Source organism: Triticum urartu, chromosome 7A (genome assembly GCF_056163025.1).
Source record: "Triticum urartu cultivar PI428250 chromosome 7A, HENAU_Tu73, whole genome shotgun sequence".
In the NCBI taxonomy this organism is placed as follows: Eukaryota; Viridiplantae; Streptophyta; class Magnoliopsida; order Poales; family Poaceae; genus Triticum; species Triticum urartu.
Genome location: NC_141879.1, coordinates 39,234,776 through 39,247,264, shown reverse-complemented (window position 1 = coordinate 39,247,264; position 12,489 = coordinate 39,234,776). Strand labels below are relative to the sequence as shown.

At 44.6% G+C, this 12,489-nt stretch overlaps 1 pseudogene; it reads left to right on the top strand.

Annotated features, from left to right (window-relative positions):
* Window positions 1–6,032: 6,032 nt before the first annotated feature.
* Window positions 6,033–11,823, top strand: LOC147957447 (uncharacterized; annotated as a pseudogene).
* Window positions 11,824–12,489: the final 666 nt, after the last annotated feature.

Sequence of the window (12,489 nt, the reverse complement as noted above, 5' to 3'; positions counted from 1 at the left end):
TAAAAATGTATGAAGACATTGATGTCAAAGGTGGTTTATGAAGATATTCTCATTGAAGACTATGACAAGAGAAGACATCGCATGAAGCCTATGGAGCTCGAAGACTTAGATCTTTCGTAGTCCTATTTCTTCTTTGTTGAGTCATAGGAACCACCGTACTGTTAAGTGGGGTCCAAGTGAACCAGTCAGAATGACTGAAGTGATGCTTAACCAAAACCTATGTCTTTGAGTGAAGACTATGAGAGCGAATCTTGTCCAGAGTCGGACAAGTCAGCTTTGCTTGTAGCCCAAGTAAAGTTGCCGTGTGAGTTTGAAATCTGACCGTTGGAACACGTGTCAGTTCCTTAGTGACCCAGGGTCATTTCGGACAAATCAGGTCGGGTTGCCTAGTGGCTATAAATAGCCCACCCCCTACAACCATAAACGGTTGGCTGCTCAGAGTTAGAGTACGGCTTTTGTCGTTTGAGAGCAACCCACCTCGAAGCCTTTGAGAGAGAATTCCTTGCGAGGATAAAGCCCTAACAACCCAGAGCCAAAGAGTGTTAGGCATCACTTAAGTCTTCTTGTCTGTGTGATCTGAAGACTTATTACACTTGAGGATTGTGAATCCTCCAGCCGGTTAGGCGTCGCGTTCAGAGCATCCAAGAGACATTGTGGATTGCCGGTGAACGAAGTCTGTGAAGGTTTGGGAGTCTACCTTGAAGACTTACCAGAGTGATTGGGCGAGGTCTGTGTGACCTTAGCTCAAGGGGAATACGGTGAGGACTGGGTGTCCTGAGCTGCGTGTTCAGGACTGGGTGTCCGGGACTGTGTGTCCTCAGGTTTAAATACCTAGCCGCCCTAACCAGACGTACAGTTGTCACAACAACTGGAACTGGTCCAACAAATCATTGTCTTCAATGAGTCACTGGTTTCATCCTTCCCTTCCCTTTACTTACTGTTGGTCCTTGTGAAGTCATTGTATGATTGCACTATCTTCTGTCCTCACTAAGTGACTGCGTGCTCTATTTGGCTTCATAATATCTTCCTACCTGATCCTTACTACATTGCTGCTATTAGTTATTGTGCTTTCACTTCATTGAATACATGACTATGGTTTGCCTAGTGTAGTCTACCTTCCGCTGCTTGGTAATAGGTTTATCTTTATCGTTTGTCTTCGAAACTTCCACGTTTTGAAGACTTCCATAAAAATCGCCTATTCACCCCCCCTCTAGTCGATATAACACACTTTCAATATCCAGCTTGCATGAACGCGTGCGTGTTTATAAGGGCACAAGGCCAAGGAGATTTACAGAGTTGATTAGGCTTAGGATTGATCTCCAAGTAATCTATCTATCTAACTACCATGGGATCATATCTCTAGCCTAACCGGTTGTTACAACAGACATACACGCACGCACACAATTACAATGTTTAACACTCCCCCTCAATCACAACTTATCTAAGTTGAGATTGTGCCTAAAAATCTCTAGCTGCCGCAAGGAGAGGGGTTTAGTAAACCCATCCGCAACTTGGTCTCCAGTAGGTATAAACCTGATGTTCAACAACTTGTCAGCCACACGTTCTCGAACAAAGTGATAATCAATCTCTATATGCTTAGTCCTGGCATGGAAGATAGGGTTAGCAGACAGGTATGTAGCACCAAGATTATCACACCAAAGTGATGCTGCTCTGGGGTGAGGAATACCCAACTCTGTTAACAAGTTCTGTACCCATATAACCTCAGCAGTGGCATTGGCTAGAGCTTTGTATTCAGCCTCTGTACTTGATCTAGATATAGTTGGTTGTTTACGTGCACTCCAAGAAATCAAGTTACTCCCAAGAAACACTGCAAAGCCTCCAGTTGATCTTCTATCATCAGGACAACCTGCCCAATCAGCATCTGAGAACGCACTTACAAGCATTGAGTTGGACTTGCCAAGTTTGAGTCCATGACTCTTTGTTCCTTGAAGATATCTAAGTATCCTCTTTACCGCTGTCCAATGTGTGGTAGTAGGAGCATGTAAGAACTGGCACACCTTATTAACTGAGTATGAAATATTTGGCCTAGTCAAGGTCAAATATTGCAATGCTCCTACTATACTCCTGTACCTGGTAGAGTCCTCTGCTCCAAGTACTTCACCATCATAAAGAGACATCTTCTCAGAAGTGTACAAAGGGGTAGACGACGGCTTACACCCTCTCATGCCCATTCTTTGGAGTATCTCTTGAACATATTTTTCTTGTGATAGCAAAATTCCACTCTTTACATTTTTTACCTCAATCCCAAGGAAGAAGTGAAGGCTGCCAAGATCCTTCAACGCAAACTCTTTGCTCAAATCCGCAAGAAGGGCTTCAACTGCTTTAGAGGATGAGCTAGTGACAACAATATCATCAACATAAATGAGCATGAAAATAGTTATCCCACGTCTGTGATAGAAGAACAACGAGGTATCTCCTCTAGAAGGGACAAATCCAAGTGACTGCAATTTAGAAGAGAGCCGAGAATACCAGGCTCTAGGTGCTTGCTTCAGCCCATACAAAGCCTTATCAAGCTTGCAAATATAATGAGGTGCCTTAGGATGCTCATATCCAGGAGGTTGCCTCATGAACACTTCCTCTTCCAGAACACCATGCAAAAACGCGTTCTTAACATCTAGCTGTCTGATGCACCAATTTCTAGATACTGCAACTGAAAGAATTAACCTGATGGTAGCTGCCTTTACTACCGGACTAAACGTGTCCTCGTAATCAATCCCATATCTCTGTTTGAAGCCTTTTGCAACTAGTCGTGCCTTGTATCTATCAATCGTGTTGTCAGATTTCCTTTTTACCTTAAACACCCATTTGCAGTCAATTATGTTTTTGCCCTTGACTGGTGGAACCAAACGCGAGGTTCGATTTTTCATTAAGGAAGCATACTCTTCATCCATTGCTTCTTTCCACCGGGGTTCACCAAGGGCTTCACCAAAACTTTGCGGTTCACCTGTTGCACAAAAAGAACCCCAATGAATACAACCATCTTTATATATTTTGGGTTTAGCAATACCACTCCTTGATCTGGTGTGAGCAGGTGCAGGAGGAGGCGGCGCCGATCGCTCAAAGTGTTGTTGGAGACGATTAGGTAAAACAGGCGACCCTGAATCTGCCACAGAAGATCCTCCAGGCGACTCCTGTAGCAGATCCTGCTGGATCCGAGGCGAATCAGGCATAGGAGAGGCGTCCGCTGTGGAACTGCCACTTGGCGCTCCAGAAGCGCGCCGCAGATGTTGGTCAGGGGCGCGCGCCACACCCGAGTCCGCTGCCCCGCACGGGTGACGTGGCTCGCTGCGGTCCAGTCGCGAGGCTGGCCCACCTGGCCCCGCCGACGGAAGCGGCCGACCGAGGCGACGCGCTGGGGCCCCGCCTGGTCCCGCCACAGGTGCGGCCCGCCTGGCCACCGAATCAGGGACGCGCGGTGATCCCGCGGCGGATTCTCCTGCCGCGCCTGGCGCCTCTGTCGCGGCAGATCCCGAGGCTGATTCACCCTGATCTGCATCAGAGTCAGCGCCAAGATCATAGGTGCCTGCATACATAAAATCATGTGCATTTTCTCCATTTTCTTCACTGTTTTCCTGCATGCTTGCATCAGAGTTTTGGTCAAAGGTATTATTGTGAGACGTTAACATGCGATCATCAGTATCTAGTACTCCCCCTTGATCAAAACAGGATGCTGGGAGAAGATGAGAGGGCAAGAGAACAAGCTCCTTGCGGAGTTGTGCGCCGGCATTAGGGTGTAGTGTGTCGAAGGGAAAGACATGCTCATCAAAAACCACGTCACGAGAAATATAGACTCGACCGGTAGAAATATCGAGGCACTTGTACCCTTTGTGGAGGCTACTATAACCTAGAAATGCGCATTCTTTTGACCGAAATTCAAGTTTGTGCTTATTGTAGGGACGTAGGTTTGGCCATACGGCACACCCAAAGATGCGAAGAAAGGTGTAGTCAGGCTTCTTGCCAAAAAGGCGCTCAAGAGGTGACTGATTTTTGATGACACGGCTAGGCACTCGGTTAATAAGGTAGACAGCGGTGAGAAACGCCTCATCCCAAAATTTCAAAGGCATAAAGGCATGAGCAAGTATAGAGAGACCAACTTCAACTATATGCCTATGTTTGCGCTCGGCAGAGCCATTTTGCTGGTGAGCATGGGGGCAGGAAACGTGATGAGTGATCCCAATGCGCTCAAAAAAGGAATTGAGCTTTTGGTATTCACCCCCTAGTCTGTCTGCATAGCAAGAATTATACAATCAAAGAGGCGTTCAACATGTTGTTGAAAAAGACGAAATTTCTCAAATACATCAGACTTATTTTTGAGCAAATAGATCCAACTAAACTTGCTAAAATCATCAATAAAGCTCACATAATATTTTTGTCTGCCTACAGAGACGGGTCCAGGACCCCACACATCTGAAAAAATAAGCTCTAAAGGAGCTTGAGATTCACTAAAAGATTTAGGATAAGGGAGTTGATGGCTTTTAGCCATCTGACAAGCATCACAGACCAATAAGTGGTCCTTTTTATTTGACACGAGAAGACAAAAATCGCGAAGAATTTTCTGGACCACCGGTAGAGTAGGATGTCCTGGGCGCTTATGCCACCGTGAAGTGGATGGTTTGACCACGCTAAGGACTTGACCATGAGAAGGAGCATCTTGGCGGCCGGAGACAGGAAACAAGCCATCCCTACTCTCGTTTTGCAGAATTGTCCTCCGAGTGGCCCGATCCTTAACAAAAAAGGTTTCAGGGTAAACTTCAAGAAAGGCATGATTATCTTTGATAAGTTGATAGGCAGAAAGTAAGCTCTTATCAGCTTGTGGAGAATGGAGAATATTGTTCAAGTTTAAGGAGCCATGAGGAGTAGATAGAACTGAATGACCAACATGAGCAATGTTCATACCTTGACCACTTGCAGTGTGGATTTGCTCAGAGCCGGTGTAGCGGTCATGGACGGCAAGTTTTTCAAGTTCACCCGTCACATGGTTGGTTGCGCCAGTGTCAAGATACCAGTTGGTATCAACTCCATAGGAGTGAGCAGCGTTGGCCGAGTGATTGCCACCACCGCTATTGCCTCCGCCACCACCACCCCCAGCAGGATTGCGTACGTTGTTGTTGAAGTTGCGATCATAACGCTTCCTGCAGCGCCATGCCCCGTGCCCTTCAAGCTTGCAGATTTGGCACTTCTCGCGGTCACCGCGGTCACCATGAGGAGCGCCGCCGGAGTTGTTGTCGAAGAAACGGCCCCCTGTGTTGGTGTTGTTGTAGCCACAGGAGCCCCCGTTGTTGTTGCTGTTGCCGTTCCCCGAACGGTTGTTGTTGCCGCGGCCTCCACCTTTTGCAGCAAGGTTGGTGGAGTAGGAGGAGGTTTGCGCGGCGATCCGTGATTCCGCCGCGAGAAGCAGCGAGAAAAGCTCGCTCAGGCCGATCGGCTGATCGGTGATGGTGCGTGTGGAGACAGCAGAGACAAATCCACTGTACTCCGGCTCGTGCATGAGACCCTGGATGATGTGGGAGACAATATCATCATCGTCCAGGGGCCTCCCGGCGGCGGCGAGTTCATCAGCTATCCCCTTCATCTTGGTGAAGTAGGCAGCTGTGGAGAGATCATCCTTCCTGGTGTGGCCGATCTGCTCCCGGAGCTGGATGATGCAAGCGCGGGACTGCGAGGAGAAACTCTAGAGAAGAGCGCTCCAAGTTGCGGCGGCCGTCGAGCAGTTGCGGACCTGCAGAAGGACTTCTCGAGAAAGGGCTGCGATAAAAAACGAGAGCACCTGCTGGTCCTGGGTAACCCAGATGGCGTGCTCTGGGTTGGGGCTGATGGTGACCGTCTTCTTGCCGGCGACCTCCGTCTCCGCTTGGACCTCAGCGGCGGGCTCCTTGACAGAGCCATCCAGGAAACCCATCATGCCGGCCGCCCTGATGTGCGGCAGCACTTGGGCCCTCCAGACGAGAAAATTCTCCCGGTTCAGCTTCTCGGTGATGGTGTGGCCAAGGGAGGCGAGAGCGGGCGTGGCCATGGCGGAGGAGGATGAAGACATAGCGAAGCTAGATGCGATGGAAGAGTTTAGCTCTGTATACCATGTAAAATCGCTAGGCTTAAGCGTATGCAGCGTATCCAGCTTGCAGGGACGCGTGCGTGTTTATAAGGGCACAAGGCCAAGGAGATCTACAGAGTTGGTTAGGCTTAGGATTGATCTCCGAGTAATCTATCTATCTAACTACCATGGGATCATATCTCTAGCCTAACCGGTTGTTACAACAGACATACACGCACGCACACAATTACAATGTTTAACATTCACACCATCAAAACAGGGATAGGACGTGGGAGACATTATTTCTACTGAGAGACATCACCACCACTACACAACCCCAAACAAGACGGTGAACCTAACAAAAACGAGAACGGGTCCCTCCAGACGGCCGGGGGCCGAGATCCTCCGCACCTCCACGGCGCAAAGGCCATCGGAGGCGGGGCGAATCGGCGGTGGCACCGACGAGAGGATGAAGGAGAATTTTCTTGAGGAGGAGGAACGACTAATCAAGTAGGTGATGAACTAACCAGACATTCTTTCGGTTCTAGATCTTCTAGCTTATTATAGGACGATGCAATCCCTAACTTTATTTCACATCTTGCGCTTAAAAATAGGGAGTGACTAATTTTCAGTCATTTGTTTTTCCATCTGGTTTAGGTCGTTTTTCTTGTCCACACAGTTCTTTACACGTTTCTTTGTAGTAGTTTCAGTCCAGACTGTAGAGCCCAAAAAACGATTGTTTTCATTTCAGTTTCAGGCCGTATTCTCCCTCCGCCTTGTCGACCTTCAAACACATGTTGGCGCCACTCCCTAACGGGTCACTTGCAAACCCGCTACTGTTTCATACCTTGACATTTTGTGTGGACATGGACTAAATGGGAGTGACAGTATAGCTTTAAAAAGTAACAAAAATAGGAGCCAAGTAAACATGATGCTGGATGCAAACCAGAGTCTCGCTTAGCTATATGTCCCTTTAACTTTCTTCTCTAGTTCAAAACTGACCACAACAAGAATATACCGGAGACCAGAAAACTAAGGATTGAATGGTCACACTGAAAATGAACAAAAAAAGATGCACAAATGGCACCCCATGTATCCGTTGGTCAACACAGTAGAGTTTCATACAGCTTTGCACTCTCTCTTGCCTTCTTCTTGATGTCTTCCGTGAACACAGCAGCCTCAAGCGCTAGATCAGCCTGGTTGGGAGTTGGCGCAACCATGCAACTTTGGCACTGGTCCATCGAGTACAAAACGGAGCAAAACTCCCTCACTGAGATTGTTCAACCTGATGAAGCCCTCCCACCCAACGCCACAGATGCAGGTCCTCCTGTGTTCTTTCCTGATCTCGGTGATGAATTTGCACCCCTCACATTCCTCAAAAAGCATGCGGTCGCCAGTGGCGCAATTGAATTCGACCATTGAGTGGCATGGGATAAACTGCAGAAAAAGGCAAAAAAAAAAGGAAAAGGAAGAACAAAAGATAGGCTATCCTCATGCATGTTGGGGCATGAAACGTTTGCAGATGAGACTGACAAATAGCTAAACTCTAAAAATTGATAGACTAAAAAAGAAAATGAATGCAACAAAAGTAATGACCGAAAATTAGAAAAAAAGAAATCTAAGAAAAAGCTAAAGTTACTATAATTCTGTCAGCTAAAAGGACTAAGTTTATATCTGAAAAGAAAAAAATGAAATCATACACAAACTAAAGAAGAAATGAAATGTTTAACTGAACAGGACAACTATCATCCTATCATGAAACATACAGGGAGGTGTGGTAATTTCCACATCATAGCCTCCTATAAATGAGTGATGAATGAAAAATTGACCATAACAGAGAAGTAGACTGTAGTGATAAATTAATAACTCACCATGACAGGGAACTACACTATACTGATAAATTAAGCATATTACAAACTAAGTTACGACTGAGCTTTCAATGTCTTCAGACAATCAAACACCAAAATTTAAACCCGATGAGCGATGGCTAGCTCAGTCGGACTTGCAGATTGGGCACACCATCCCTGTTACTGCTACACATGTGGCAGAAAAAAAACTATTTGTTAGCAAAAAGATGCCTGAAAAATTAAGAATAGAGACTCACCAGATAACTAATTAAACTATAGGAATTATAAACACATATCAAGTCTAACCATTTCAAAATGAATGCTGAAAATACAAGAACAACAAAATAAATTGAAAATAATAAGCTGAATGGAAAGTACACTAATAAATGACTGAACTTAAAACTGATAGACAAGAACAAATACTGACCAAATAACTAAAGAGAACTAAAATGAGACACTTAAGATACTGAACAAACACTGGCGAAATAATAACCACTTAACATATAGCTGAAGAGAACTGAGACTGATACTTAGGTATACTGACGACTAAAAACTGAAAATAATCTAACAAAAAAACCAGTGCAAAAAACTGAAATTTTTTAGCACTTATAGGAACATAAGGTTCACAACAGAAATAATCATCTACTAAAAGACAAGACCCATGAGAGATAGGACTGAAGAAAGATGCAAATGATAATTAAATATGATAGAATGAAGACTGGTAGAAAGAAAAAATCATACTGAGGAACGCACACTGAATATGACTTGAAGAACTTGATTACTTAATCCGAAGCAGATAACTGATGGAAATAGAGGACTGATAGAAAGAAGAACTCATAAAAATAACTAAGAATAATAAGACTGAGAAGAATACCAAGAAGACTAAGAAATGAAGGTAACTAAGGACTGATAACTAAGAAAAGACGACATGGAGACTGAAGAGTACTGAAAATAAGTTGGACAAATGAGAGACTAATCTACTATCATTTTTAGCTGAAAAAGCTATGCTAACTCAGACTAAAAAAAGAGACTGGATACTGCAAAAAATGAAGAAGTAGAAATGATGAATGCCAAGGAAAATTAATGAAGACTTTCCATCCTGTATAAATGACAAGATGAAGAAAAACAAGGCAGATAAATGAAGAATGACAAGAAAACAGATAAATGAAAAAAATGAAATAGCAAGCCTACAGAATGACAAGCAACCTACAGACTGAAAAAATAGAGGGGGCGAGACTGAAGATGGATGAGAATGAGGATTCGGTAACAGCCATGCCTATCTGGAGCCACTTAAGTAGGACACTCCTATTTATATACAAAAAATGAAAACTAAAGAAAAAAGAGTGAATAGTTACCAAAAGGATAGCCAATTTTAAGTTTTGAACTTGAATTTTAGAAGTTAGACACTTAAGTAGGACACTACAAACTGATTTGCAAGAAGAATAGTAAGAAGTCAGTTGTTCATCTTAGAATGAATATATAGAGAAAATGATAGATAACAACATAAGAGACCAGAACAGGAGACTTAGGAAGAAATGGACAAAAGACAGTAGAGTGAAGAAAATGAACAAAAACCACTAGGTCGTGAGTCGTGACCACACACATCTCTAGCCAGCTGGCCAGCACCTTAGAATAGTGTATAATGACATCGTCGATTCCCTGCTCGTGCAACACTAGCGATCTTCCTAGAAAATATTAGCATATGAGAATGGGCCAGAGCTCAACTGATTAGGAACCCCCCAAGAAGGGAAACTTGGCCACCTCAAGCAATCTGGTTGAGACTACTCATAGAAAAAAAATTGGCGGGACTACAGCTTTTGCATAAGTATCAATACATTCGCAGGAAAAAATGCCCGTATGAATTGGTTGGGGGGGAATGTATATGTTTAACAATTGGAGACAATGAGAACAGCGAGCATGAAGCGGAGGAGGACGAAGACAAAGACAAGAACAGCGAGGAAGAGAACCACATGGAGGAGTACACCGATGTAGAAGATGGGAACAACGAGGACGAAGAAGAAGACGAGAACAACGAGGAAGAGGGGGGTGGTGTAGCCGCCTCGCCCGTGTGGCAGATTGAACGATGACGCGACGGCTACGTTGTCCTCTTCAACTGGAGGGCCAAGCAGATAGCTGCCTACAACCCTCTTAGGCAGGCACTGCATCTCTTCCCCTCGCCGCCACGCCTCTTCTTCGATGCCATAAACTTCGACTCTTCGAGTTCCACATTATCTCCTCCCAAGAGGACCCCGGCGTACCACCCCGCGTGGTGGTGTGTTTCTACACTGACTTCGATCTGGCACACGTCGGCGTCATCTCATCTGAGAGAAGCATCGAGTCCGAGTGGCAGAAGTTCCCTGATAGCGCGATCGGACTCAACGGCAAGATGGTGAATGGCTCTGTCTATTGGACCCACGTGGGGAAACCATACATGAACGTGCTCGACACACCGCGACGCTGCAGTTCACTAGAATGGATCTGCCGCCCCTCTTGGCAGAGCAAGATGACCGTGAGTGTGCTTTTGTGCTTGGTAATACCAAGGATGGGAGGCCCTGTATCGTTTCTCCAGATTTGTGGGGTGATTGCTCGCTTAATGTTTATTTCTGGAGACGCAACGAATATATTGACGATGGCCTCAATTACTGGATACTGGATCAGACATTTCCCTTGAGAACGATTCCTCAGTTCATTAAGTTCTCAGAAGGGGATGATGAATTTATTATTCTGCGGCTTATGCAGCTTATCGATGGGGTCGTGTACCTGCGTACTGCATATGACAGGTATACCGTCCGAGGCTCCTCCGTTATTGTTATCCTTTTGTCTCGAAACAGCGGAGCTGAAAATGATATGTGAAGATTATCACAAGCCCATCCATCCCTACATCATGGCATGGCCTCCTTCTTTGGTACTTGATAAGGTGAGCCCATGCATATTGTGAGAAAATGCTCTGCCACAGTTTCTTTGTACGTTCAAAACCTGGATTAGTATGCAGTTCTTATTGACCTGGGAGCACTTTTTTTTTTTTGCCGGGAAACATGGGGAGTTTTATTGCTTTAATAACATCCTGTTACAATCTGCCCTATTTACCTGAGAACACTGAATTAACGGATTGTTCTAGGAATCTACTATCCACTGTTGCTGTAAAGGATTTCCTTTTTGCAATTCTATTTCACTTGAAAATACTGAACCATTATAAAGTCTAATACTCTTTGACTGTGCTATATATTGCTGAGGCAGTTCTCTGCTGATAGCGTGCACATATGATATATCAATACCCTTGTGGCACCGTATATTTTGGGATCAGATGGTAGACTACTTGACTCAGATTTCCGACGACGCACTATATTGATCATTGATGTGCGCTTGTTTATCTTGTTCCTGTAGGATCACTTGGAGACATGGTGAGATGGATGGCGGTGGTGTCTTTTGGCGATGCTGATGCATGGTGACTCAAGAAATATGTTTATCTGAATGTTGCCTTTTGCTTATTTATTTAGTATTCTGGAATTTCGGACCTACTTCAACCTTACTTGTCTCTTAAGATTGTTAATGGTCAGGTTATGAACAGCATGGTGACTCGAAGTTGTAAACCTTGTTGCTGCTGATTTGACTCAGTACTCGATTCCTGGCGTCATTTATTTCTATTCTTACCGCTGCTAGGTAGCTAATTCTTGTTTACGATTTGCTTTGCCAACGATGTGCATGGATCTTGTGTGGTTAATTTTTCCTGCTGCTTGCTGACAAATCAGTGGGGGCAAAATCCCCAAGCTGAGCCTGAGCCTCTTATTATGTAGCACTCAAATCCGTCCTCGGCCGACTCATTATGTCATATGGTGCACCTACTCACCCGGAAAAAAGAATGGTGCACCTACTAATGCTGAATGCAACGATTTTACAATGCAGTTCATATGCAACGATTTTTGAGTCAAGTGAGGATAACTTAAAACATCTGATCCTTTGAACTGAACACTTGGAACACCACCATACTACAATTAAAGATAAGTAAATTTAAAAGATTTATATCCTCGTCATGTTTCGGTGTTCGGTTCACTAAATTTAAAACATTTAGTACTGTGGATTGACGGCGGGAGTCGGAATGTTCCTATGTATAACAGTAAAAGGGTACACAGTAGTTGCATTAGTTTGCTATATAGATTAAAAGGAGTATAAAAACAACTTTTTAAAGAAATAAAGATGCATTACGTAAGTCGCCATAATGCTCTGTAGCCCAGATGACCTTAGCTGAACTGCTCAGTTGAAACTATTCAAGGTTCATGTCAGTATTGCAAGCAGTTTTGGAGTGTCTCCGATAGTATTACTAGTAGCGACTGATAACCGGCTGCAGGGCGGATCCAGAAAGTGACATGCTATTGTAACAAGCACGACCACTACACCAAAATGCAACAAGCGCATGAAACAGGTCTTCGTATGTTATATTGCAGGGGCCTACTTATGATAGTGTTGGAGATGCCCTAAGGCAAGAACAATTGGAAGAATCGGGATTGACAAGTCCAAAAGTTACCGAAAAAGTTCACTTGTGTATAATATAGATACTTAGAGACAAATGTCTACTTATAATAGATACTCAGA